Source organism: Urocampus carinirostris, chromosome 3 (assembly GCF_059441175.1).
Source record: "Urocampus carinirostris isolate Australia breed hairy pipefish chromosome 3, RoL_Ucar_1.0, whole genome shotgun sequence".
NCBI classification, from domain to species: Eukaryota; Metazoa; Chordata; class Actinopteri; order Syngnathiformes; family Syngnathidae; genus Urocampus; species Urocampus carinirostris.
In genome coordinates this window covers 11,406,141-11,431,424 of record NC_142351.1, presented here as the reverse complement: position 1 = coordinate 11,431,424, position 25,284 = coordinate 11,406,141, and the positions used below count along the sequence as shown (strand labels likewise).

The window sequence follows — 25,284 nt, the reverse complement described above, 5'->3', positions numbered from 1 at the left end:
TCGATCTCGCCGTCCACGCCAGACTGCTGCCTAACGTGCATGACTCCCCATTTCCCGTAAAATAAAAGGATTATGTGAGAAACGTCACGCATTTGGGTCCTGATCCTGTTCCGGTTCATGACATTATGTCTTTGAAACAATATTGCCTTTATCGTGAACTAATATAGAGCATATCTCGTCTGTCATGTGAAAAAAAAGGTTTATTTTTGCTTAATGAACTATACTATGTGATAAAAAGCAATTTTTAAAAGATTACAAGCAAACACAGTGTACACCAGTTGTAGGTTTTTTTCATAGTTTGGCCCGGGATTATATGTGAATTTTTGATCACACTATTATATCATTGAGTTTTAAATTTTTATCACCAGTCCTGTTCATCACTTCACGTGTTATTTTCACACCAAACCACAAGATGGTGCTATAGGCCTGTGATGACAACTGTTGTATGGGGAAAGAGGAAACAAATTGGCCTGTTGTTTTCCTTTTGAGTTGGAGGAGTTGTTTACCGGTAAAATTAACATCGAGGATGAATATTTAGTTGGATATAGTGATTTGGAGTGAATCTGATGGTTTGGTAAGCATGTTCTTTATGCTATCTGAAAAGCTCTTAATATATTACAACATTACTGAAGTATTGGTGCGTGTTTAAGATATACAGTGGAGCCTCGGTTTTCGAACGCCTCTCAGTTCGAACAAATCGGTTCTCAACCAAAAATTTAGAGAAATTCTTGCTTCGCTTTTCGTTCAAAAAATCGGAGTTCGAACGCCGGTACGCTAGGGGCGATGCTGAGCGGCGTACGGGTGTAGATTGCCCCCACCCCTCGTGAAGAACTGTTGTCACGGCAACGCGCACTCCTTCTCTGCTTTCGTTTTTCAAAAGCGGTGAAGGGAGTGTTTTAACTCCGAATTATGCCTCGGAAGAAGGTTGGTGAAAGCAGCAAATTTGCTACAGGTGAAAAAAGAGGAGTAGTGTGTACAACTATTGCATTTAAGAAAGAAATAATAGCAAAATATGAAGAAGGTGTGCGAGTTTCCCTTCTTTCAGGAATACAGCATGGCTTCTGCAGACAACCGCCAAGGTAAGAAATCCTACTCATAATTCTTTTCTTCATCCTTTACCTGTTCGCCACTTGTTGTGGAGACCCGGGTGCTAAATGACGTGTAAACGACCTGATTTTTTTATTTTTACACGTTCATGTTTCATACGGAAGATTACGCTAACGCGAACGTACGATAAGCCTGGGTTAGCTTCATGTTTACTTTCGTGGTAAACATTTAGGGTGTTGGAACGGATTAAAACAATTTTACATTACTTTTAATGGGAAAAAACGACTTCGGTGATCGTACAAATCGGTTTTCGTACAAAGAAATGGAACGGATTATGGTCGAGAACCGAGGTTCCACTGTAAACGTACGCGTAACGTTAATATACCATTTTCTCTTTTTCATTTTAAACTGCCTTTAAAGATGACGTGTAGGTTTTTGGTTTTATCAAATAGATTTGCCTCAAAACTGTGACTTAGAGTGCGCCTTTTATATATTTTTTTTCTTCTTAATTATTTATGTATTTTTTCAAACATTTTTTTAGCAGGTGCGACTTATACTCTGGAAAGACTTATAGTCCAGAAAACACAGTACCTGACCTTGGTTTCCTTTAATCATTTTTCAAGGTTACATCATTGAGTTATCTTAAACAAATTATATTGTGTTTATTTGGTATTTTATCAGCATATTTGGTACTGGAGCAATCCAATAGTCATCGAAAGTAACCAAGTTACATTACCGCGATAATGGTATTCCGATGACGTTACTGATTACATTTTTTCGACAGGTAACCGGAAACTGTATCGGATTACATTTTTAAAGTAACCCCCCCAACCTTTCTCACTGGTTCAGCACGCCCACATCTCATCTTCTGATTCTTTGATCCAAAGTGTGGAAGCCCAAACAACCAAAGCCGCTAGATCTCCACAATTGGGCACTGTCCAGCAATTCCGGCACTCGCTGCGTCCGGAGAGTCCGAATCAAACGAGCGCGAATTTCCGGTCCCTGCGATCACAAGGAAGTAGAAATCAATGGCTGGCAGCAGGAGCCATGACGCACAAGAAGAGTGAGAGTGGGTGGGGTCAGACCAGGTAGCGTCAGCCAGCTGACTGGCTGCCAACTGCAAATCAACTCACCTTTTTTGCACAAGGGCCACTGACAAGTCCTCCAGAAAATGCACACCCACAACTAGTCCGCCCATTTCATTTGTTTGAGTGTGTGTGCTCATCAGGGTTGGGTAGGGTTACTTTAACTTGATTACTTTCAATTACTTTTGGATTACTCCAATACCAAATATGCTAACAAAAGACAATAGAAACTAAATATGAATAAAATGACTCAATTTTGTGCAGGCTTGGGGAGTAACGGAACACATGGAACAGCAAAAATGATGTTGGCAAGCTGTTTGGATTGATTTTCATTTTGTTTCTGTCGCATTTTATGTTAGTTTTGCCGGAGATCAAAGAGATCAAAGCCAGGAGAGAAAGCTTACCACGTGTTGTGAGTCATAATTGAGGTGATCCCCCTTCTGTCATGATTGCCGATTGAGTGCAGCTGCGGCGGCTTGATTAGCGCAGACAGCTCGGACAGCTGATTGGCTGTCACTCTTTTTAAACCCCCGGCTTCCAAGAGGAAGCCGTCAGATCATTGCGAACTGTTGCCTTTTCGTCCGACCCCGTTTTTTCCCAGCCTTTTTCTGCCTGATCTTTGTTCCTGACCTGTTTCCGGACCTGATTACGCCCCGTTCTGCCTGCCTCCTGCTACCGACCTTGATTACGAACTCGATATCGCCTTTAATCTCCAGTTCCGGCCAGCGACTTGCTATTCCCGCCTGTCTCCGTTCCTCCTCGCCAGACAGGGAAGTGTCACTCCCGCGCCGCTCGCTCCTGTTGTTCGTCGATCCGCGGATCGTGCAAGCAAGCCTTTCTCTCCCTCTTTTATCAATAAAAACTGAGAAAACTATTGGGTCCCGTCTCCGTTCCTGGTTTGTGACACCTTCCATATATGTGAGTATAGTAGTATGTGCGTGAGAGTATAGTAGTATGTATGATAGTAAGAAGGTATTTGTTATAGAGTATAGTAGTATGTATTAAAAACAGGGTTGGGTAGGGTCACTTTAACTGGATTACTTTCAATTACTTTTGGATTACTCCAATACCAAATATGCTAATAAAAGACAAAAGAAACTAAATATGAATAAAATGACTAAATTTTGTGCTGGCTTGGGGAGTAACGGAACACATGGAACGGCAAAAATGATGTTGGCAAGCTGTTTGGATTTATTTTCATTTTGTTTCGGTCGCATTTTATGTTAGTTTTGCCGGAGATCAAAGAGATCAAAGCCAGGAGAGAAAGCTTACCACGTGTTGTGAGTCATCATTTTATTCATATTTGGTTTCTTTTGTCTTTTATTAGCATATTTGGTATTGGAGTAATCGAAAAGTCATTGAAAGTAATCAAGTTAAAGTAACCCTACCCAACCCTGGGGCTCATGTTCATGAGAAGCCGTTAGAGGAGTAAATCATACTTGCTATCACGTGTAACGTCATACTCTGACACATGCACAACTTTATTCTTGTACAAACAAAGTCATTCGCATGGAAAAACACTACTATACTTCCTCATGCACACTATTATACTCTCATACACACTGCTATACTTTTTCATACATACTACTATACTCTATTACAAATACCTTCTTACTATCATACACAGGGTTGGGTAGGGTTAGCGGCGCGGAAGTGACACTTCCGTGTCTGGCGAGGAGGAACGGAGACAGGCGGGAATAGCAAGTCGTTGGCCGGGACTTGAGATTAAAGGCGATATCGAGTTCGTAATCAAGGTCGGTAGCAGGAGGCAGGCAGAATGGGGCGTAATCAGGTCTGGAAACAGGTCAATAGCAAAGATCAGGCAGAAAAAGGCTGGGCAAAAACGGTGTCGGACGAAAAGGCTAACTGAGCAGAAGGCAAGAGTTCAGAACGATCTGACAGCTTCCACTTGGAAGCCGGGGGTTTATAAAGAGAGTGACAGTCAATCAGCTGTCCGGGCTGTTGGCGCCAATCAAGCCGCCGCAGCTGCACTCAATCGGCAATCATGACAGAAGGGGGATCACCTCATGTGCGGCCCCTTGTCAAGGTTTCTTCATTTTCATCATGTTGAGGTTTTTGAGTTTTTCCTTGCCCTCATGTAGGTTTTAGATCAGGGGATGGTGTCATAATACTCAATGTTTTGCAGCCCTTTGAGACTCTTTGTGATTAAGGGCTATACAAATAAACGTGAATTGACTTGACTTGACATACACTCTAAGCTATACTCTCTCACACGTATCACTATACTCTCATATACACTACAATACACGCTCACGCTTAATACTATACTCTCATACACACAACTGTACTCTCTCACTTGTATTGTTATACTCTCATGAACACGTTACTATCATACACACGCAACTGTACTCTCTCACACGTATTATTATAATCTCATACACTCTATTCAACCCTTTCACACATACCACTATACTGTTGTAACTATGCTGTCACACACATATTACTACACTCTCTGACACATAGTACTATACTCAGCCAATCACTGCTATGTTCTCTCACACATCCTATCATACTTTCATTCACACACTACTATACTTTCACACATACCACTATACTGTTGTAAACACACAACTACTCTGTCACACACACATATTACTACAGTCGCTGACACATAGTCCTATACTCAGCCACTCACTGCTATGTTCTCTCACACATACTCTCATACACACTACTATACTCTCTCACACATACCACTATACTCTCACACACACACTACGACACTCTCTCACATGTATTATTATACTCATTCACACACTACCATCCTTTCTATTAAATATATTACAATACTATACTCCCTCATGCACACAATTATGCTCTCAAACACATCACTATACTCTCTCGTGTGTATTCTGCTATACTCATATCAACTCACTGCTATACTCTCTCACATATACCACTTTACTCTCATACACATACACCACTATACTCTCTCACACGAATTATTATACTGACACATACACTACCATACTTTCTCTTAAATCAATTACTATACTGTTATACTACTATACTCTCACACATGCACAATTATACTCTCAATTGGACACAGTCATGCCCATGCACAAGCCCTACTGTACTCCCTCACTCTTACTACTACACTCTCATACATACACTTCTACTCTCTCCCACACATATCACTATACGTTCATACACACGCTACCATGCTATCTCACACATATATTACGATACTCTCGCACATATACGGCTATAAACTCTCATACATACTCCTATACTGGGAGCAACTCTAGTTTGATGTTGAACTGTGTAACATATACATTATGATCAGTGTGCATCGCCATGGTAACCAGAAGTACACAAAATAAAACAACACTGTGAGGTGATCCTTAAAACTTTCTATAGCAATTGCATTCAAATGGGAAAAAAATACTATTGTGTGTGAGAGAGTATAACCACAGTCTATCATAGCGTGTATGGGGGGAGTGTAGTAGTACATACATGTTAATTTTCGGAAATGGGAAATCGGGAGATTTTTTTTTCGACGCGATTATTATTATTATTATTATTATTTGAAAAAACAACAATAGAATTCGTTTTTCAATCTACCTCTCTGTTCCTTTATCTTCTTGGGTTTTTTACCTCACTGTGAATGTGTGACACTGGAGTGTCATGCCCAATTTCGTTGTCACAATATGTTAACCCATTTTGTAACAAAGATAATAAAGGTATATTCTATTCTATTCTATTCTATTCTATTCTATTCTATATTCTATTTATTGTTATTTTATGTTTACATGTGATTATTAAAATGTTTAATTTTTCCAAATTTTCTGGTGTTCTTTAACATAGTCATATGTAGCACTCTTATTCGTGGAGTTCGAGATTATGATTGCCGAGTCTCGATTGAAGCTTTTTCCGGTGCAGAACGGCGAAAAAGACGATGATAAAGACTATGGATAATTCGGCTACATTTTAATCGGCAAAACTTTGTTCACATAAAAAGGTCTAGCGGCTTTGGGTACCTGACCTTGGTTTCCTTTAATTATTTTTTGAGGTTACATTTTTGAGTTATCTTAAACAAATTATATTGTGTTTATTTGGTCTTTTATCAGCATATTTGGTATTGGAGCAATCCAATAGTCTCATCTCATTAGCTGCACCGCTTATCCTCAGTAGGGTCGCGGGGGTGCTGGAGCCCATCCCAGCAATCATCGGGCAGTGGGCAGGGGACAGCCTGAACTGGTTGCCAGCCAATCGCAGGGCTATACAAATAAAAATGACTTGACTTGACTTGACACGGGGACAGACAACTCACTCGCTCAGTGACACCTAGGGACAATTTGGACCGGCCAATCCACCTGAAATGCATGTCTTTGGAATGTGGGAGGAAACCGGAGTGCCCGAAGGAAACCCACGCAAGCACGGGGAGAACATACAAACTCCGCACAGTAAGGCCGGGAGCTGGATTTGAACCCACGCAGGAAGTTCCCACGACCTCAGAACTGTGCCGAACACGCGCTAACCACTACGCCGCCGTGCTGCCCACCAATCCAATAGTCATTGAAAGTAATCAAGATACATTACTGCGATATAATGGTATTCCGATGACGTTACTGATTACATTTTTTCGACAGGTAACCAAAAAAATGTTACCTGTCGAAAAAATGGTTGTTTACAAAGATGAAAACATGTTTGTGCTGTAGGAACATCATGTTTACCGTGGCTAAGATGATACTTTGTACAGTTTATGAACATATTTCAGACATACGCCATAGATTTAAGACAAATGAGCTTTAGATAACAGATAAGTACTAGATAATAGATGAGCTTGATCACAGGACAAATTTTTGAGCAAACTTTCAGGTGTAGGCCACATAGAGTTAAAAAAAAAGGACCAAAAAAATAATAATAATAATAATTTTTTAGAAATCGTTAGATGTTGCTCACAGATCGGTAGGCGGAAGAATCGTAGCCAAAGCGGTAGTCTTCCAACCAAATCGGGAGACTTAACAGGTGTGGTAGTATGTGAGTGAGAGTATAGTAGTATGTGTCAGACATTGTAGTCGTCAGGGTTGGGTAGGGTTACTTTAACTGGATTACTTTCAATTACTTTTGGATTACTCCAATACCAAATATGCTAATAAAAGACAAAAAAAACTAAATATGAATAAAATGACTAAATTTTGTGCAGGCTTGGGGAGTAACGGAACACATGGAACGGCAAAAATGATGTTGGCAAGCTGTTTGGATTTATTTTCATTTTGTTTCTGTCGCATTTTATGTTAGTTTTGCCGGAGATCAAAGAGATCAAAGCCAGGAGAGAAAGCTTACCACGTGTTGTGAGTCATAATTGTATTCATATTTAGTTTCTTTTGTCTTTTATTAGCATATTTGGTATTGGAGTAATCCAAAAGTAATTGAAAGTAATCACGTTAAAGTAACCCTACCCAACCCTGGTAGTCGTGATTGTGCATTGGTGACTGTCTGTATGAGAGTATAGTTGTGCATATGTGAGAGTTTGATGTTTATGTGAGAGCAGGTATGATTCACTTCTCAAACAGCCTCTCATACATGCTGCCTCTTGCAAATGGTTCCAATCTCAACACCAATCAAAGTCAAACAGGGGAATCGAAAGCACCTCACCCCAAAAAAATCACAACAAACTATTTGCTCGCACGGAACAGGCCAAGCCTTTGTTTTCATGTTGGAGTTATTTGCGAGGTCGTGTACAATACCAGCGTTTTGTTTACACAAGCGCCGCGAGATTAGAATGTAGGAAAGGTGACTGTCCGTCCGCTTCGGCTGGCTGGATCCGTGTGATTATGGAGGTCGGTTTTGCTGGCTGGATGTTTGTGTGCCACTGGAGCTGTTGTGTAACGCTTATAAAACATTTAAAGAGACAGCAGGCCTTTGTAGTGCGGCCAATTGAGACGGGGCCATGACAAAGGCAGAGACTCATAAACAAGGGGACGCACATCTCTTCATTTCAAAAGGTCAAAGTTCAGAGGAACTAGCACGTAACTAGAAAGTCTGACTACAGAATCGGCTTCTGACTCGTGTCACATGGCTCACAGGAGGCTAGCATGTTTTTTTTTTCATTTTTCTTTTCAAAGAAGCCTAAATAGTTCAATTTTTAAATGCATGTTTTTAAATGATATACATATGTTGACACACGTGTGTTTTTGCCACTCTGGAAAGCAGATTAGGTCAATGCATAAATACTTTTATAATCCTCTGTCACGACCAGAACGGAAGAAGGACCCAGATGCGTAACGTTTAACATATTGAGCTTTAGAGGAAAGGCAGCGCCCGCGATCCGGTGCTCACTGGACGCGGGAAGCAAGCCAATCACAGAATCGGAACGCGTTCCGAATGCGATGTGGATCTTCCGGAGCGGGAGATCGAAGTGTAGGAGATAGAAAAACAGGTCGGGAGAGCAGAACGTGGTCAGGGTCAGAAAACGAGTCGTTAGCAGGGACGGGAGATCAAAATGTGGTCGAGGTCAAAAAACGGGGCGTAGCCGCAGACAAACGAGGAAATCAAAATGGGGACCGACGAGAGTCAAAGTAAAAAATGCTTGCATTGTGAAAACGGAGGTTTGCTGACGGACTGACAACAGGCGAGTGAAAGAACTGAGCTTAAGTAGAACGGGGAACCAATCAGGAAGCCAGAGTGGGCAAAGGTGAAATTAATCAATCATCATGACATCCTCACACATTATACTCAAGTAAACTCGGCTTGCAAAAATGACATAAACAAAAAATACAATACATGGGACTTGAATACTGTGTTTTGATTAAATTACATTTATTTAATCATCTGGTAGATACTGGGTGAATGTGCGTTGGTGTGCACATTGAAAGTCATCGTGACCACCACCCCCCCCTGGTTGCTGGTCAGACCGGAGCCGGGACCCAGGACAGCTCTCACCTCGCAATTTAGTTTGAAAAAGCTAGCAAGCTGAAATGAGGCAGTTAAACAAGCAGCACAGGATCAAATCCTGGCCCGCATGCAACCAAAAAGGTTTTGACCCAGTTCCAGCTTATCAAGCAACCGGAGAACCTTGCTGGCCAGCGCCCAAGCCCGATTGAGTCAGCGGCCGACCTGGTGGAACACAGCCAGCTACTTTAGAAACATTGCATTTCGTGGTCCTGGTCCCTGGTCCTGGCTGAGGGTCCCTCACTGCTCGACCACCAGACAGTGCCTGCACCTTCATCAAACCATAACCACAGTCCATCGCAGTGTACTAGGTACAGTGGAACCTCGCTAGTTCGCGGTACCACTTTTGTGGGTTCAGAGCTTCGAGGGTCTAAAAAATATACCTTAACTTCTCAATAAAAGCATTTATTGACTTGACACCATTGAGCGCGAGCTTATGTCAACTGAGGACACGGTGTGGACACTCTTATTGTGAAGGGGAGGGGGAGGCCCTGACACAATGCTTAGTCATGGTGAGTTACCGCTTCGCTCACCCCCCTTCCTTTAACTCCTCCCACCTCACCCCCTTCTCATGTGGCGCTCAGTTTATCATGGAGAAACTCGGCGACGCGACGTAAGTATATTCTCTTCTGTCACATTTCATCTCAAGTTTGACTTTATTATACCAAAGTTACATCAAAATTTCATCTTCCTCGACACATATGTTCCCCATGTCTCACTCCTACCTTTACTGCTCAGGCGCCCGTGGCGGCCGTTAGAAAAAATACTGTATACCTGTATAGGTTTTTTTAAGCATTTATGAAGGGGCGCCGCTACTTCGCGGATTTTCAGTTTTCGCGGGTGGTTTTGGTCCCCATTAACCCAGTAACCGAGGGATTACTGTATTAGCATTGGTGTAACGTTAAAGGAGAATTCTATCAAATTACAATAACGTAATAATGAGGCCAGAGTTGTTTTCTATCTAAATTGTGCAAGTTAAACGTCAATCTTTGTTTTATTTTCTTATTCCTCTTTTTGTTTTGTGTTTTACTGTATTTAGGTTTAATATTGAACTATTAAAAACCGTGAAAATAATTCACTTAACATTTTCAAATCAGACGAAGCACTCCCTGACTGACACCTGTGTTCGTGATGTAACACACAACCAGTACGAACTGCGCTGCTCATTCACCATAACAGAGACGAATGGTGCTTTATTAACTCATCCATCTAATCTCATGACTTCACTGATAGCAGTGATCACGTTGTTACTCGACGCCGGACGAAAAACTTCATTAGAGGATGGGTAGTGACATAAATCCGTATCTCTCAGAGCAATGAGGGAAAGAAGCTCCACATAGTTCCCTTTGTTTATGGGCTGAAAGTGGCGGACAAAACATTTTGCAATTTCTTACCGATGTCCAGTTTTTCTCGAAAAATTCCGTCTTGAAAATGGCTTTGACAGTATATCAGCATACAAATCCATTTATTTTCATTCCCCCAGCCATTGTGGGTTGACAAAAATGCTATAAATCAACACAATATACAGTGGAACCTCGGTTTTCGAACGCCTCTCAGTTCGAACAAATCGGTTCTCGACCCAAAATTTCGAGAAATTCTTGCTTCGCGTTTCGTTCAAAAAATCGGAGTTCGAACGCCGGTACGCTAGGGGCGATGCTGAAAATCTAAATCTTTTCTTTATCCTTTAACCGCTAACCAGTTGTTGTGGAGACCCGGGTGCTAAATGACGTGTAGATGACCTGATTTTTTAATTTTTACACGTTCATGTTAGCGTAATCTTTCGTACGGAAGATTACGCTAACGCGAACGTACGATTAGCCTGGGTTAGCTTCATGTTTACGTTCATGTTGGACATTCAGTGTGTTGGAACGGATTAAAACGATTTTACATTACTTTTAATGGGAAAAACGATTTTCGGCGATCGACCAAATCGGTTTTCGAACAGTGTTCTGGAACAGATTATGGTCAAAAACCGAGGTTCCACTGTACTGTATTTGCTTGTGCAGCAGCAGGTTAATGCAGGCTGTTGGTGTGATCGTTTTGGGGAATTACCGCCCCCTTGCTTTGTGAAAGTGGTAACGTGCTGGCCCATTTGAATTCAAAATTTGATTGGCTAAAGCAACAGCGATAATACAGCTATGCTATTCTGCAGGCCTGAGTCTAGCAACGAGTAATCCAGAAATGTGATTAGTTGAATTCTCAAATATGAAAGTACACGTCTGGAAGCAGTGCAAACTGACAGACAATTTGGAATTACAGTATTTATAATCCGTGGCTTTATTTAGGCACAGCACAAAACAACAGTATCAATCATTAACTAACAAGAATTAAAGAACAAAATAAAATTGACCTCACATCATTCAGATATTTTTCAGGCCAGCACAGAAGGTCTTGGAAGCCCTCACAGCCCACCACTGAGCTTATATACAATAAGTATACCAAAAGAAGGAGCAAACACTAACTTTTTAAATTATAAATTAAGTTGACAAGTAACTGGAATCACAAATCTAATTATCTCAGCAGCCATAAATGGACAATGTGTAATATAAGGACCAATAGATGTCGCTGTACTGTGTAGTGCCCCCAAAAATGAGCGCTACAAAGAAGATGAAAATCTACAGACTCAAAGTGACAAAACCACATTTTTTATTATTTTTTTTACCCTAAATTTTCCCAAGGGGGTATCCGTAGCAGCAAGATGGCGAACAATCATGTCAGCTAATGAATATAGATTTCTTGATTTTTTTTTAAATGCACGTTTATATTCTAGTTCATGTATTTTTGCATAATATTCAAATAAATATTGTTTTTATTAAATGAATAAAGTTTTTTTTTAACCACAAGAAGGCGCTAAATAATTCACAATGTTCCTTTAGTTTGGACTACCATAATACCGACAGTAAGGTTATCCAGGATGACTCATCAGAGTGACTTTTTGATTGTCACCACATTTTTGGTAGTGTAGCATGAAAACGGTGAAAGTAAGAAAAGCTCTGTTTTGAGTGCAGTCTAATCACCAACTTACAATCTAAAAAATGTACGCGTACTTGCACGCGCCACAGGAGGAGCTTGACATAGGCTGCAATGATGACTTAAGCCAGAAGATGGGGTCAGCGAGTAGAAAACGTTCAAATTTCGGACAGCATCTTTTATGTGGCCTCGACTTTGTTTAGTGTCAAGAAAGTGTGCTGCAGTTGTTGGGCTTCCCATAAACTGAACCAAATTAAATTCTAATGCAGGTGTTTCCAGCTCAACAGTGCTGGGTCATTGTGATTTTCTGGTAAAATATGTTTTTAGTGGTTGACTGAGTCTATTTAACCCTATTTCCAATAATTAATCTGGTAATAACAAAAACAATGTAGTATCCATCCATCCATCCATCATTTTCATCCACCTGCCTCTGTATTGTGTCGTGCAACTGAAGCCGAGTGCTAAAAAGCACAATGAAAAATACAGTGAAGACTCAACGTGACCAAATAGTACAATATTTTTAAAACAACAATGAAGAAACATTACTTTGACATAACGAAAATAAGTCTGTGTAAAGCTTACTTCCGACTACCTACCAAATGTGCTGTTTGCTCCAGTACTGGGTCATTGTGATTTACTGGGATAAAATGTTTGTATTGATAGACTAAGTCTATATAACCCAGTGCATCTCAAATAGTTGGGTGAGGGGGAAAGTATTTTTTTAACTTTGCAATGAATCAAGTGCAATTGCACCTCCACTATACTAGGGAGCAGTGGCGCTCTCATTGGCAGTTTTTTTTAACATTTAACCTCCACGCCGTGCCTAGAGCACCAAATATAAGCATTGAGTGTCACGGTTGCCGTGGCGACCAATTTGCCCGGCCCGTGTGGCGCCAACTGCAGCTTGTTGACTAATTGGCTTTCCGTCTATTTTAAGCTCAGCGCTCTCACGCTTCCTTTGTCAGCCCGTCAACGAACTTTTGCCCCGCAAGACGTTGGTTTCGACTCGGTTCTGTTCCTGTTGGTATTTCCTGTCCCGTATTGTTTCAGTTTATTGTCTCCTGTTTAATTTCGGTTTCCAGTTTTGTTTCTGTCTATTTTTTGTCTTGTTTATTTTTTTCTCCAGTTTTTGTTCGCGTGTAGTTTGTCCTGTTTATTTTCGATATCCTGATTCATTATCTATCCTCTCTGTCCCATCCTGTCTGGTATCGACCCCATCTGTCAGATATCAACTCGGGCAATTGGAATCGATCTCGTCGGTCTCTGACTTCCCGTCTTTCCACGCCAGACGGCTACCTAACGTGCATGACTCCCCATTTCCCGTAAAATAAAAGGCTTGTGTGAGAACGTTACACATTTGGCTCCTGATCCTGTTCTGGTTCCTGACATTGAGTATAAAGTGGAGATACAAAGTGGAGCAGACCCTCAAATGACCCCATGAAAAATAACCCAGATAAGGAGACACACTTTTTGGGGGGTACAAGAGGATTTCTTCTTCTGAGGGGAGGGTGAGACAGAAATTAATCCGGGACATTTTTGTCTGCGATGGTGTTTTGCTTGGCGTGGCGTTGGTTTTCGTTCGCATTCGACCACAGTGCCATCTTGTGGTCAAATATTACATACTAGGGCTTTAAGCTTCTGGACCAATCAGTGGCTAACTTGCAATTGCCTACCAATTGTCCTGTTTGCCATTGCACCAGTGGCAACCGCTGTCCAATCAGAACCAATGGTTTGCTTGATGTAGCAACTCATATATCCGACAGCAAGTGCTAAGCCACGCCCACCATAGTTACGGTATCCATGTATCACAAGTGGTGCAAATATGGCGGTTGGAACAACAATAGCAGGCGACTCTTTAGTCCATATTCCTGATAGCATAGCCGTATCCTATCTTCCCGACATAGAAATTTATCTCAAACATCAGAAGGAAAAGGCCTCAATTATTATATGCAGAGTTATATTCATGGCATCAAGGTGTCCAAAGAAGCTAACCTTGTAAGGGTGGATGCAAAATGTTGGCGATCTGTGAGAAAGTCTGAAGCCCCTTAACAACTACTCGAAATAGATTCAGATTTGTCTGCTCTGATGGACTCTTACTGCAAATGCAAAGCAGGGTATGTACATTTTATTGCTACTCTTCTAACATACCTTCATAAGCTTTAGATATTTCACCTCACTCTTATCTTCTGGTGCCATAAAAGAAGCAATGTTTTCTTTAAGCTGTCTTTGCAAATAACCTTCTAGGCTCATAACTTATGGTAGAACAAAACCATCCATTTATCCATCCATTATCTGCACTACTTATCCTCAGTAGGGTCGCGGAGGGTGCTGGAGCCCATCCCAGCTATCCTCGGGCAGTGGGCAGGGGACACCTTGGACTGGTTGCCAGCCAATCATAGGGGACACAAAGACAGACAACCATTCACTCGCACATGCATGTTTTTGGAATGTGGGAGCAAACCGGATTGCCCGGAGGAAACCCACGCAGACACGGGGAGAACATGCAAACTCCACATGGGGAGGATGCGGTAGCTGGTCTTGAACTCTAAACCTCTGCCAACCATTCCGGATTATTTTAAGGCGTGTCCAGTTTTAATATACCAAATTAACGTGGAACAGAGGAGCTACACGTCAGGCTGACGGGTTCTGTTATAAGGAATTAGTTGAAATTGTGACCAACTGGGCAGCACGGCAGCTCAGTAGTTAGCGCATCTGTGGCATAGTTCTCACATAAAGGGGTCAAGTCCAGCTACCAGCCTTCCTGTGCGGAGTTTGCATGTTCTCCCCGTGCTTCCTCCGGTCACTGGATGGATGGATGTAACCAACAGATATCCCCAGCATGTGACTGTGAATGCAGGTGTTAAAACGGGGGTTGGCTGCATAGGTGTATGTCTTCATGGTTCATTTTCCATATAAAAACAGTAATGAGTCGGGTCATTTCTAAGACTTTACACGAAAAGGCAACAGCCTGTCAATCTTGGGCGATGCGAGATGTGGGTTCAAGCTCTTCCTTTGACAGGGAACTTAAGTCATAAGAGATCTACATTACAAGTGCCCCAGACATATCGTCGAACCATTTTGATACAAAACATTGTACTCGCGTGTGGATCACATGTGCATTGTTTGTCATACAAAAATGGCCGACCTTAATCGGAAGCCACGGAATGTTGTCTGCCTAATGTTCTGATTGGATGAAAAAAATCGCTGTCGAATGTATGAACTTGAAGTGCAGAACAAGCCAATGAGAGCGGAGCAAAGGCCGAGACACCATAAGAGTGTCAAGAGCGTCCCTGGCTTTTCCCTCTCTATCTTCTCTCTCTTTGTCATCCTGACACTGACATTTTGGCCCTCCCACTGCTTCAGAGCCCAAGAGAGAGGAAGTAGAGGCCATCCACAGAAGGTGATGAGAAAGGGGGGGTATATAACACGTCACATGACCACAGTGTTATCTAATTGCAGCCCAGGCTGTCGTCCATGCTTGGCTCTCCTCTGTTTCTCTACCAGTGTTTGGGAGTAATAGAGAAACTCGCTCCTGGAACGCAATCACTTCTCTCAGTAACAAGTACTGTGACAGGTTTTCACTAACATTTTGTAACTCAACTGTCGTTACAACATAGTGCGTTATTTTTTAAAGCAGATCACCGTCTCAAGCATATCGTATGAGGGGTGTAATTTCACACAACTGATATTCTCCCTACAGTGTAAACTCAAATGCATCCATCCATTTTCTGTGCCGCTTATCCTCATCAGGGTCGCGGGGGTGCTGGAGCCCATCCCAGCTGACTTTGGGGAGTGGGCAGGGGACACCCTGAACTGGTTGTATACTGGACTGTCTCAGAAAATTAGAATATTGTGATAAAGTTCTTTATTTTCTGTAATGTAATTAAAAAAACAAAAATGTCATACATTCTGGATTCATTAGACATCAACTGAACTATTTCAAGCCTTTTATTATTTGAATATTGCTGATTTTGGCTTACAGCTGAAAAAAACTCAAAAATCCTATCTCAAAATATTAGAATACTTCCTCAGACCAAGTAAAAAAATAATTTTATAACAGCAAAACTAAATCAAACATTTGAAAATGTCCATTGATGCACTCAGTACTTGGTTGGGAATCCTTTTGCAGGGATTACTGCATCAATCCGGCGTGGCATGGAGGCAATCAGCCTGTGGCATTGCTGAGGTGTTATTGATGCCCAGGATGCTTCGATAGCGGCCTTCAGCTCATTTGCATTTGCAGGTCTGGTGTCTTTCATCTTCTTCTTAACTATACCCCACAAATTCTCGATGGGGTTCAGGTCAGGGGAATTAGCAGGCCAATCAAGGACAGTGATGCCATGGTCAGTGCACCAGTTACTGGTGGTTTTGGCACTGTGGGCAGGTGCCAGATCATGCTGGAAAATGAAATCCTCATCTCCATAGAACTTTTCAGCAGATGGAAGCATGTAGTGCTCTAAAATCTCTTGGTACACAGTTGCATTTACTCTGGACTTGATGAAACACAGTGGACCAACACCAGCAGCTGACATGGCTCCCCAAACCATTGCTGACTGTGGGAACTTCACACTGGATTTCAAGCAACTTGGATTTTGCTCCTCTCCAGCCTTTCTCCAGACTCTGGCGCCTTGACTTCCAAATGAAATGCAAAACTTGCTTTCGTCTGAAAAGAGGACTTTGGACCACTCTGCAACTGTCCAGTGCTTCTTCTCCATAGCCCAAGTCAGACGCTTCTTCCGTTGTATTGAGTTCAGAAGTGGCTTGACCACGGGAATACGGCTATTGTAGCCCATTTCCCGGACACGTCTGTGAACTGTGGCTTTTGATACCTGGACTCCAGCTTCAGCCCACTTTCTTTGAAGCTCCCCCAAATTCTGGAAGCGGCTCTTCTTCACAATTTTGTTAAGGCTGCGGTCATCTCTCTTGGTTGTGCAGCATTTCCGGCCACATTTTTCCCTTCCAACAGACTTTTTGTGGATATGCTTTGAAACTGCACTCTGTGAACAGCCTGCTCTTTGAGAAATTTCTTTTTGTGTCTTACCCTCCTGATGGAGGGTATCAATGATGGTCCTCTGGACAGCAGTCAGATCAGCAGTCTACCCCATACTTGTGATTTAGTTTACTGAACCAAGCTGAGTGTTTTTAAGGCTCAGGAAACCTCGCAAGGTGTTTCGAGTTAATTAGATGATTCAGGTGATTAGTTGAATAGCCTACTTGTATACTTTTTCATGATATTCTAATATTTTGAGATAGGATTTTTGAGTTTTCTTAAGCTGTAAGCCAAATTCAGCAATATTAAAATAATAAAAGGCTTGAAATAGTTCAGTTGATGTGTAATGAATCCAGAATGTATGACATTTTTGTTTTTTTAATTGCATTACAGAAAATAAAGAACTTTATCACAATATTCTAATTTTCTGAGACAGTCCAGTATACTCACATCTAAATTATATTTGTAACTATGAATTGAAATACAGTGGTACCGCTTCTTACGAGCTTAATTTGCTCAAGGATCAGGCTCATAGCTCAAATTGCTGATATGAAATAGTTAAAAACTCATCGGTCAGTTGCCTTCCCCCCGAAAGCATACAAGTGAATCCTAGATAGCTTATTAAACGTGAAAAACACAGTAATTAGATAAATAAGATATTAACAAAATAAAGTGTGATTGTTGTGATTTTCAGTCAACCCAAACCCAGGAAGCAGGAGGCAAAATGCTCAAAAATGATGGCATTAATCATAAAATCCTCGATAAAGTTATATAGAAATGGTCAAATACAACAATAATAATAATAATATAATAATTTCCTTGTATTGTCATTCTGTGTAACAATGTACACAGAACAAAATGTCGATTGCACCTGACCCGTTGTAGGGAGCCAATGCAGCCGCAGCCAACAGAGGGCGCCGCCGACCACTTTTTAAGTCTTAGGAATGACTCGGCCGGGGCGCGAACCACCGACCTCCCAGTCTCAAAGCTGGCGCCTTACCATCTAGGCTACTGAGCTGGTATATAACACTGTCCGAATCAAAAAACAAAAAACAAACCTCATTAACCCAGGGGGAATTGGAAAAAGGTGAAAGCGGTAGGGATGATAATAAATGGTGGAAAATGATGATGACCGGACAATGGCCTCTGTTCAAAAAGTCCTTATGAAGGTTCGGGTAAAAATAAAACACAGTAATTGGATAAATAAGATGATTTTAACTAAATTAAATGCGAGTGGCGGCGCAGTGGCTCATTGACGGATTGGTGTTCCGTCTATTTAAGCTCAGTGCTCTCACTCTTCTTTTGTTAGCCTGTCAACGAACCTCTGCCCCACAAGACGTGGGTTTTTACTCGGTCCTGTTTCCTGTTGGCATTTCCTGTGCGGTTGTTTTGTCCTGGTTAATATCGGTTTCCAGTTTCGTTCCCGTCTTGTTTGTCCTGTTTAATTTCGATACCTTGTTTTCGTTCCTGTTTATTTTGTCTTATTTAAAATTGGTTTCCAGTTTCATTCCCGTCTAGTTTGTCCTGTTTAATTTCGATATCCTGTTTTATTATCAATCCTGTCTGTCCCGTCCTGTCCGGTATCGACCCTATGTGTCCGATATCTGCTCGGGCAATTGGTATCGATCTCGTCGGCCTCTGGCTTCCTGTCACTCCACGGCAGACTGCTGCCTAACGTGCATGACTCCCCATTTTCCGTAAAATAAAAAGGCTTGTGTGAGAAACGGCACCAGCTGCGGCGTGTTAACAGATTGACTTTCCGTCTATTTAAGCTTAGTGCTCTCACTCTTCCTTTGTCAGTCCGTCAACGAACCACTGCAAAACGTGCGTTTTTACTTGGTCCTGTTGGTATTTCCTGTCCGATATCGTTCCTGTTTATTTTGTCCTGGTTAATATCGGTTTCCAGTTTCATTCCCATCTTGTTGGTCCTGTTTAATTACGATACCCTGTATTTGCTCCTGTTTATTTTATCCTATTTAATATCGGTTTCCAGTTTCATTCCCGTCTAGTTTGTCCTGTTTAATTTCGATATCCTGTTTTATCATCAACCCTGTCTGTCCTGTCCTGTCCGGTATCGACCCCATCCGTCCGATAGCTGCTCAGGCAATTGGTATCAATCTCGTCGGCCTCTGGCTTCCTTTCACTCCACAGCAGACTGCTGCTTAACGTGCAAGACTCCCCATTTCTCGTAAAATGAAAGGCTTGTGTGAGAAACGTCACGCATTTGGGTCCTGATCCTGTTCTGGTTCATGACATTCAGGGGTTGGCTTCCATGTAAGTATGTACAGTAATTTGGAACTTAATCGTTACTTTCAGAGTAACGCACTACTTTTGGGATGTCAGTAATGTGGGGGATAATGCAATTACTTTTCAAACGGTGTAACTAGTAGCTGTCACTGATTACTTTTCTTCAGTAACATGCCCAAGACGGTTCTCAACCAACTTCCTTCCCCCTGGTGAGACACACCCACGCCACCAAGACGGTAACAAACATGGCTTCATCATACACGAACGGATTCATCTTCACAACAAAACAAGTCACGCTTAATTCATCACCAAACATCCCCGACTCGTCGGCCACCATTTGAGAAGACAACCCTCGTCTCGACCCGCAATCCTGCGTCCTATGGCAACAACTGAGGTCCTTTAGCCACTCGGTCATTTCAACCGGAACTAAACAGCAAGCAAAACAGACAAACACATGCAGAGCACATTCGGTAGAAAGTGACAGGAAGAACACATCACTACCGAGGAGGAAGGAGACGCGGACGCCTCGTCGGTCCGAAAACTGCTACGTCCACTCGGTCCACTCCATGACTTGGGCTCCTGTAATCACAGCTTTTTGTTTTGTCCAGAAAAAGTGACGTAGCAACTCATCCCACGCCCCTCTTAAAAAACAAAGGCAAAAAAATATATCTAATCTGACTTGCTTCTCCTCTGCTCTCACTCCCTGGCTACATTTTCATCCGCCTGCAACCATTAGCCGGCCACTTTGGGCACAAATACACACAAAGTAACGAGAGTCTACGCAGATGCGGGTGCGCGCTTACGCGCTCGCGCCATTCCTCTTCCTGACTGTGACGCAGCATTTCTTCTCAGTGCTTCTGTATCTGTTCGTCCATCATACTGACACACAATCGCAGAGCGTGAGGCCTTTAAAGGGACCAAAACACCACATTTGCCTGCTTCCCTCTCTGAGACTTTGTGCCCCCCCCCCTTCGTCACCCCTTTAGATCATCTCGCGCTTTGCGAGAAGAGCGGTGAGAATCTTCGCTCTCTAGTAAGGCCGGGCCTGTTTCATCACCTGACAGTGCTCTGCATTTAAAGGGAAATCACCATCTTGGACAGGAATGGGATGTTGCTAATCCGTGGTAATAACAAGTCAAGTCAAGTCATTAATCACAAAGAGTCTCAAAGGGCTGCACAGGTTATTACACAGACTATTTTTTCAGACTATTATTACACCATCCCCTGATCTGGAACCTGCATGAGGGCAAGGAAAAATTCAAAAACCTCAACATGAGGAAAATGAAGAAACCTTGAGAACAGACCGCACATGCCGTATCCCCCTTTCAGGATTACCAGGCAAAGGATGTTGCAATTACAAATAATACAAAGATATTGTCCACGAAAAGTATAGGTTATTCATATGCTATAGAGTAGAAGTGAGTCTTAAGCTTAGATTTAAACATTTCCACTGAGGTTGCAGATCGGATCTCAGGGGGAAGAGCATTCCACAGCACCGGTGCCCGGATGGAGAACGCTCTCGAACCAGTGGAACACTTCTTGGCTCTTGGGATCACCAGAAGACCGGCACTCTCAGAACGAAGGCTTCGGACCGGAAGTGATTACAACACTAAGATAATGTGTGACCCTTACCTAATATTCTTCTGGGGTCATTAACACATTCAGTGCCATAACGTATAAATATGTTTTCAGGAGCATTTTCCCCGAGTACCACTGTGTAAAATGTCTTTTGTTTTTTTATTTAAAAAAAAAAAACTATTCTAAAGGCACAGCTCATCAGTAAGTATCAAGCCTCTGGGAATGATTTCAGTACAATAAATCACCACTAGATGACAGGAATTGCTTTGATCGGATCTTTGTCCACACGTGGAGGAGCCCCCACTGCTTCATGTTGCTTTACATCTTCTATCCAGCGATTGAAAGTGTGTGGGCGGGCCCCTCCCCGCTGAACAGTTCTTGCAAAGTTCATGCTTCGACCATGGATATATCGGGGTTCTTGCAATAAATCGTTATTTTGCAAGTAAGGTACACTGTCACGGTTACCATGGCGCCCAATTGGCCGCACCCGTGTGGCACCAGCTGCGGCTCATTGACAGATTGGTTTTCCGTCTGTTTAAGCTCAGTGCTCTCACTCATCTTTTGACAGTCTGTCAACGAACCTCTGCCCCGCAAGACGTGGGTTTTGACTCGGTCCTGTTTCCTGTCAGTATTTCCTGTCCGGCAATGTTCCCGTTTACTTTGTCCGGGTTAAGATCAGTTTCCAGTTTCGTTCCTGTCTAGTTTGTCCCGTTTAATTTCGATATCCTGTTTTGTTATCAATCCTGTCTGTTCCGTCCTGTCCGGTATCGACCCCACCCGTCCGATATCTGCTCGGGCAATTGGTATCAATCTCGTCGGCCTCTGGCTTCCTATCATTCCACGCCAGACGGCTGCCTAACGTGCATGACTCTCCATTTCCCGTAAAATAAAAGGCTTGTGTGAGAAACGTCACGCATTTGGGTCCTGATCCTGTTCAGGTTCATGACACTCACTTGTGTTATGGGAAGCATTGTTTATATATTGGAGGCATCACAAATGAAAAAAAAAGAAGCACAGAAATGAATGAATGAAAGTTGTGCTTGAAATGCATCCTTTCACAGAAGTTTTATCGGAAACAAGTATTTTTAAGAAACTTAGCAATATCCAACTGTTGTTTACTTGGCAATGGTAAAAGCTAAAAACATAATTGTTTTTTTTTTGTTTTGTTTTTAAATAAAAGGGTTCAAGATTTCTTTGAATATGTCATACGCCTATATAGTCACAGAACTAGATTTTCGGTAGGCCTTCAAAAGTGAGTCAAAACAGCTCTTCCTATATGAGAGAAACTTCTGGCATTGAATGAGTTAAGATTCTTCCTGAATTGTCAGACCAAACTTACCGATTTCTGTCAGATTATTCCTTTATCTGTGAGTGAATCCAACTGGGCATATGGCCGCTTTCTAACAGATAATCAACCTGATACACACAAAGAAAAACAAAGAAAATTCAATGAAAATAGAATAATAACAAATAAATCAATAAAACAAGCATGCCTGCCTACCAGATCTTGAATTAAATTTAAAGCTCCTCATCTGTTGTTACCAGCTCCAGATGGGCACCCTGTCCAAAAAGCAACAAGTACAGTGGAACCTCGGTTCTCGACCATAATCCGTTCCAGAACCCTGTACGAGAACCGATTTGTTCAATCAATCACCGAAATCAATTTTCCCATTAAAAATATTGTAAATCGTTTTAATCCATTCCAACACCCTGAATTTTTACCATGAATGTTTAACGTAAACATGAAGCTAACCCAGGCTAATCGTACGTTCGCGTTGGCGTAATCTTTCGTACGGAAGATTACGCTAACGCGAATGTGTAAAAAAAAAAAAATCAGGTCGTTTACAAGTCATTTAGCACCACAAGTGGCTTGCGCTTCATTGGAAAGGGGGCTCCGTTCCAACACCCTGAATTTTGGGCTCAGTTCCAAAACCCTGAATGTTTACCTCGAATCATAAAGCTAACCTAGGCTAATCGTACGTTCGCGTTATGGTAATCTTCTGTACGAAAGATTACGCTAACACGAACGTGTAAAAAAAAAAAGATAAAGAAAAGAATTATGAATAGGATTTCTTACCTTTGTGGTGGTCAGTAGAAGGCGCATGCTGTATTCCCTCGCAAGATCGGAAACTCTTTCATATTTAGCTATTATGTCTTTCTTAAAGGCAATGAACAACTTTTCCTTTTTCACCTGTCCTGCTTGCACCGCATTTGTTCGAACTGAGAGGCGTTCGAAAACTGAGGTTCCACTGTACTACTGTATTACACACACGCCCCCCATTTTTTGGCATTACCCCACCCCTTTTCAGATTCCAGAGGAAAACCCGTTATTATTCCAAGACACGTCAACAGTGCACAGTGAATTTCAACACTTTATCAGAGTTTGTCAAACTGCGGCCATAAAGTCTTGCAAAAGCCAAAATGACCTTTATCCAGAAACAATGGCAGGTTCTGACGCACTTTGAATTGTGATGTTTTACGTCAACAGTAATTCATTCAAGAAAGACCGCACTGTCAAGAACCGGAACAGGAAGAGAACCCAAATGTGTGACGTTTCTCACACAAGCTTTTATTTTACGGGAAATGGGGCCAGTCATGCACGTTAACCCAAACGCCACTGATTCGGCGATTGGCGAAGAAGTAAGGCAGCAGTCTGGCGTGGAATGACAGAAGCCAGAGGCCGACGAGATCGATACCAATTGCCCGAGCAGATATGGGACAGATGGGGTGATACAGGACAGGATGGGATAGACAGGATTGATATCAAAACTGGGTATCGAAATTAAACAAAACAAACTAAACGTTTGTATTTATTTTCATTTTGTTTCTGTCGCATTTTATGTTAGTTTTGCCGGAGATCAAAGAGATCAAAGCCAGGAGAGAAAGCTTACCACGTGTTGTGAGTCATAATTTTATTCATATTTAGTTTCTTTTGTCTTTTATTAGCATATTTGGTATTGGAGTAATCCAAAAGTAATTCAAAGTAATCGAGTTAAAGTAACCCTACCCAACTCTGCCTACGCAGTACGCATTATGTGCCTTTGCAGGGCTACGGCCCTGTTTAGAACATCTTAAAATATCCTCCTTATGCTGCTTAGTTTTAGTAATTGTTTTTCAAATTCGACGTTGTCTCGAGATACGACGTTACATCTTACCTCAAGACAGCCGGCGTCCTAATCGATTAAAGTGATTCTCTAGATGCCAACGAGTCAGATAGCGTCACTTGGTGCTCATTGGGGGAACTGCACTTCAAAAGCTTTGTTTACATCAGGAATTAAAAGTGCGTATGAGATAGAAACCTTTGGATGGATGGAGTTGATCCAGGCCGCGTGCAATTCTGCATTTCAGACGAATTAACTACTCAAAATCACATACAACCCGAGTCATTAAAATGAAATTAATATCCTGGACGTTATTTATTTAAGTAAGTTCTATTCGAGTATTATCGCATATGTTTACCCCAAAAACGTTCGATACCTATTGTTTTGATTGTCTTTTGTGATATTATGTGACAGTTAGATAATTAAACGTGGCAACTTCTATAAGGAATTAAGTCATTTCAATTTAACCTATCTCCTATATCGCATAGGGATTTACGAGCAGTTTGTTTACATATTTATTATATGTATGTTTTGTTTGTATTGTTTTCGCTTTTCAAAAATGATATCAAAAGTCAAACAGGATGAGGTCAATTATTACGCAGTGCAGCGCTCCACCAACCTCGAACGAAGTAAATAGAAGTGCGCAACATCCTCTCGGAGCAAGCATCCATCGAGCGCCTCGTCATCCCCAACTGGAAGAATCATCCGACACGTTTGGAGCGAAAGAGATGATCGAGCGCCTAAATTCGGGTCTTGTTTATCGGATGAGATGACAACACGCGATGGCAACTACGCACTTCCTAATAACGAGGCCGTGCGTAATTTGTTGCTTTCATAACAGAGAGGCTGGTCCAAGTCAATCAGAACGCGCGTGACGTCATATTAATGGCGTAACGCAGGGTTTTCAAACAAATCCAATTTTTATGTTTGTTTCCTGAGGATTGAGTAAAAAATAAATAGTACATTGGTTACATAATAATGCTACTTTAAAAAAAAAAACACTTTCCTCGTTTAAAAGCAAGCAGGCTTACCGAGAGCGGATCTTTTGGAAAACCGTCTCAAGATTTACGACGGCGAGTCCAGGACCTTCAATTCAGCCTGGTTGCCATTGAATGAGAATGAGATTTTCTTTTATTTATTTTTTTAAAAAGGAAAGAAAACTAAACGCAACGATGTTTTCAACAAGCCACGCCCTGGGAACACACCTCCGCTTTCTGATTGGATGTGGCTCCGGAATGCGTCGCAGGCGTCACGTGCTTTTGACGTCATTGTTTACAAACAGCGGAAGAGTGGGCAAGGTTTCTCAAAGATGAACATCGTGCTTCAGAGTGACATCTTAAAGACTTCCGGT

At 41.9% G+C, this 25,284-nt stretch overlaps 1 long non-coding RNA gene across 2 annotated transcripts; it reads right to left on the bottom strand.

The window, feature by feature from the left end:
- Positions 1-1,483: 1,483 nt before the first annotated feature.
- LOC148368675 (uncharacterized) lies at positions 1,484-25,076 on the bottom strand. 2 transcript variants are annotated; one of them, XR_015849953.1, is made up of 4 exons: positions 22,910-25,076; positions 22,334-22,392; positions 22,172-22,248; positions 1,484-2,049 (listed from the first exon to the last, which is right to left on the bottom strand). It is a non-coding gene; the product is annotated as an uncharacterized LOC148368675 (long non-coding RNA). The 2 variants fall into 2 exon arrangements; XR_015849954.1 differs by having other exon boundaries at positions 24,553-25,076.
- Positions 25,077-25,284: the final 208 nt, after the last annotated feature.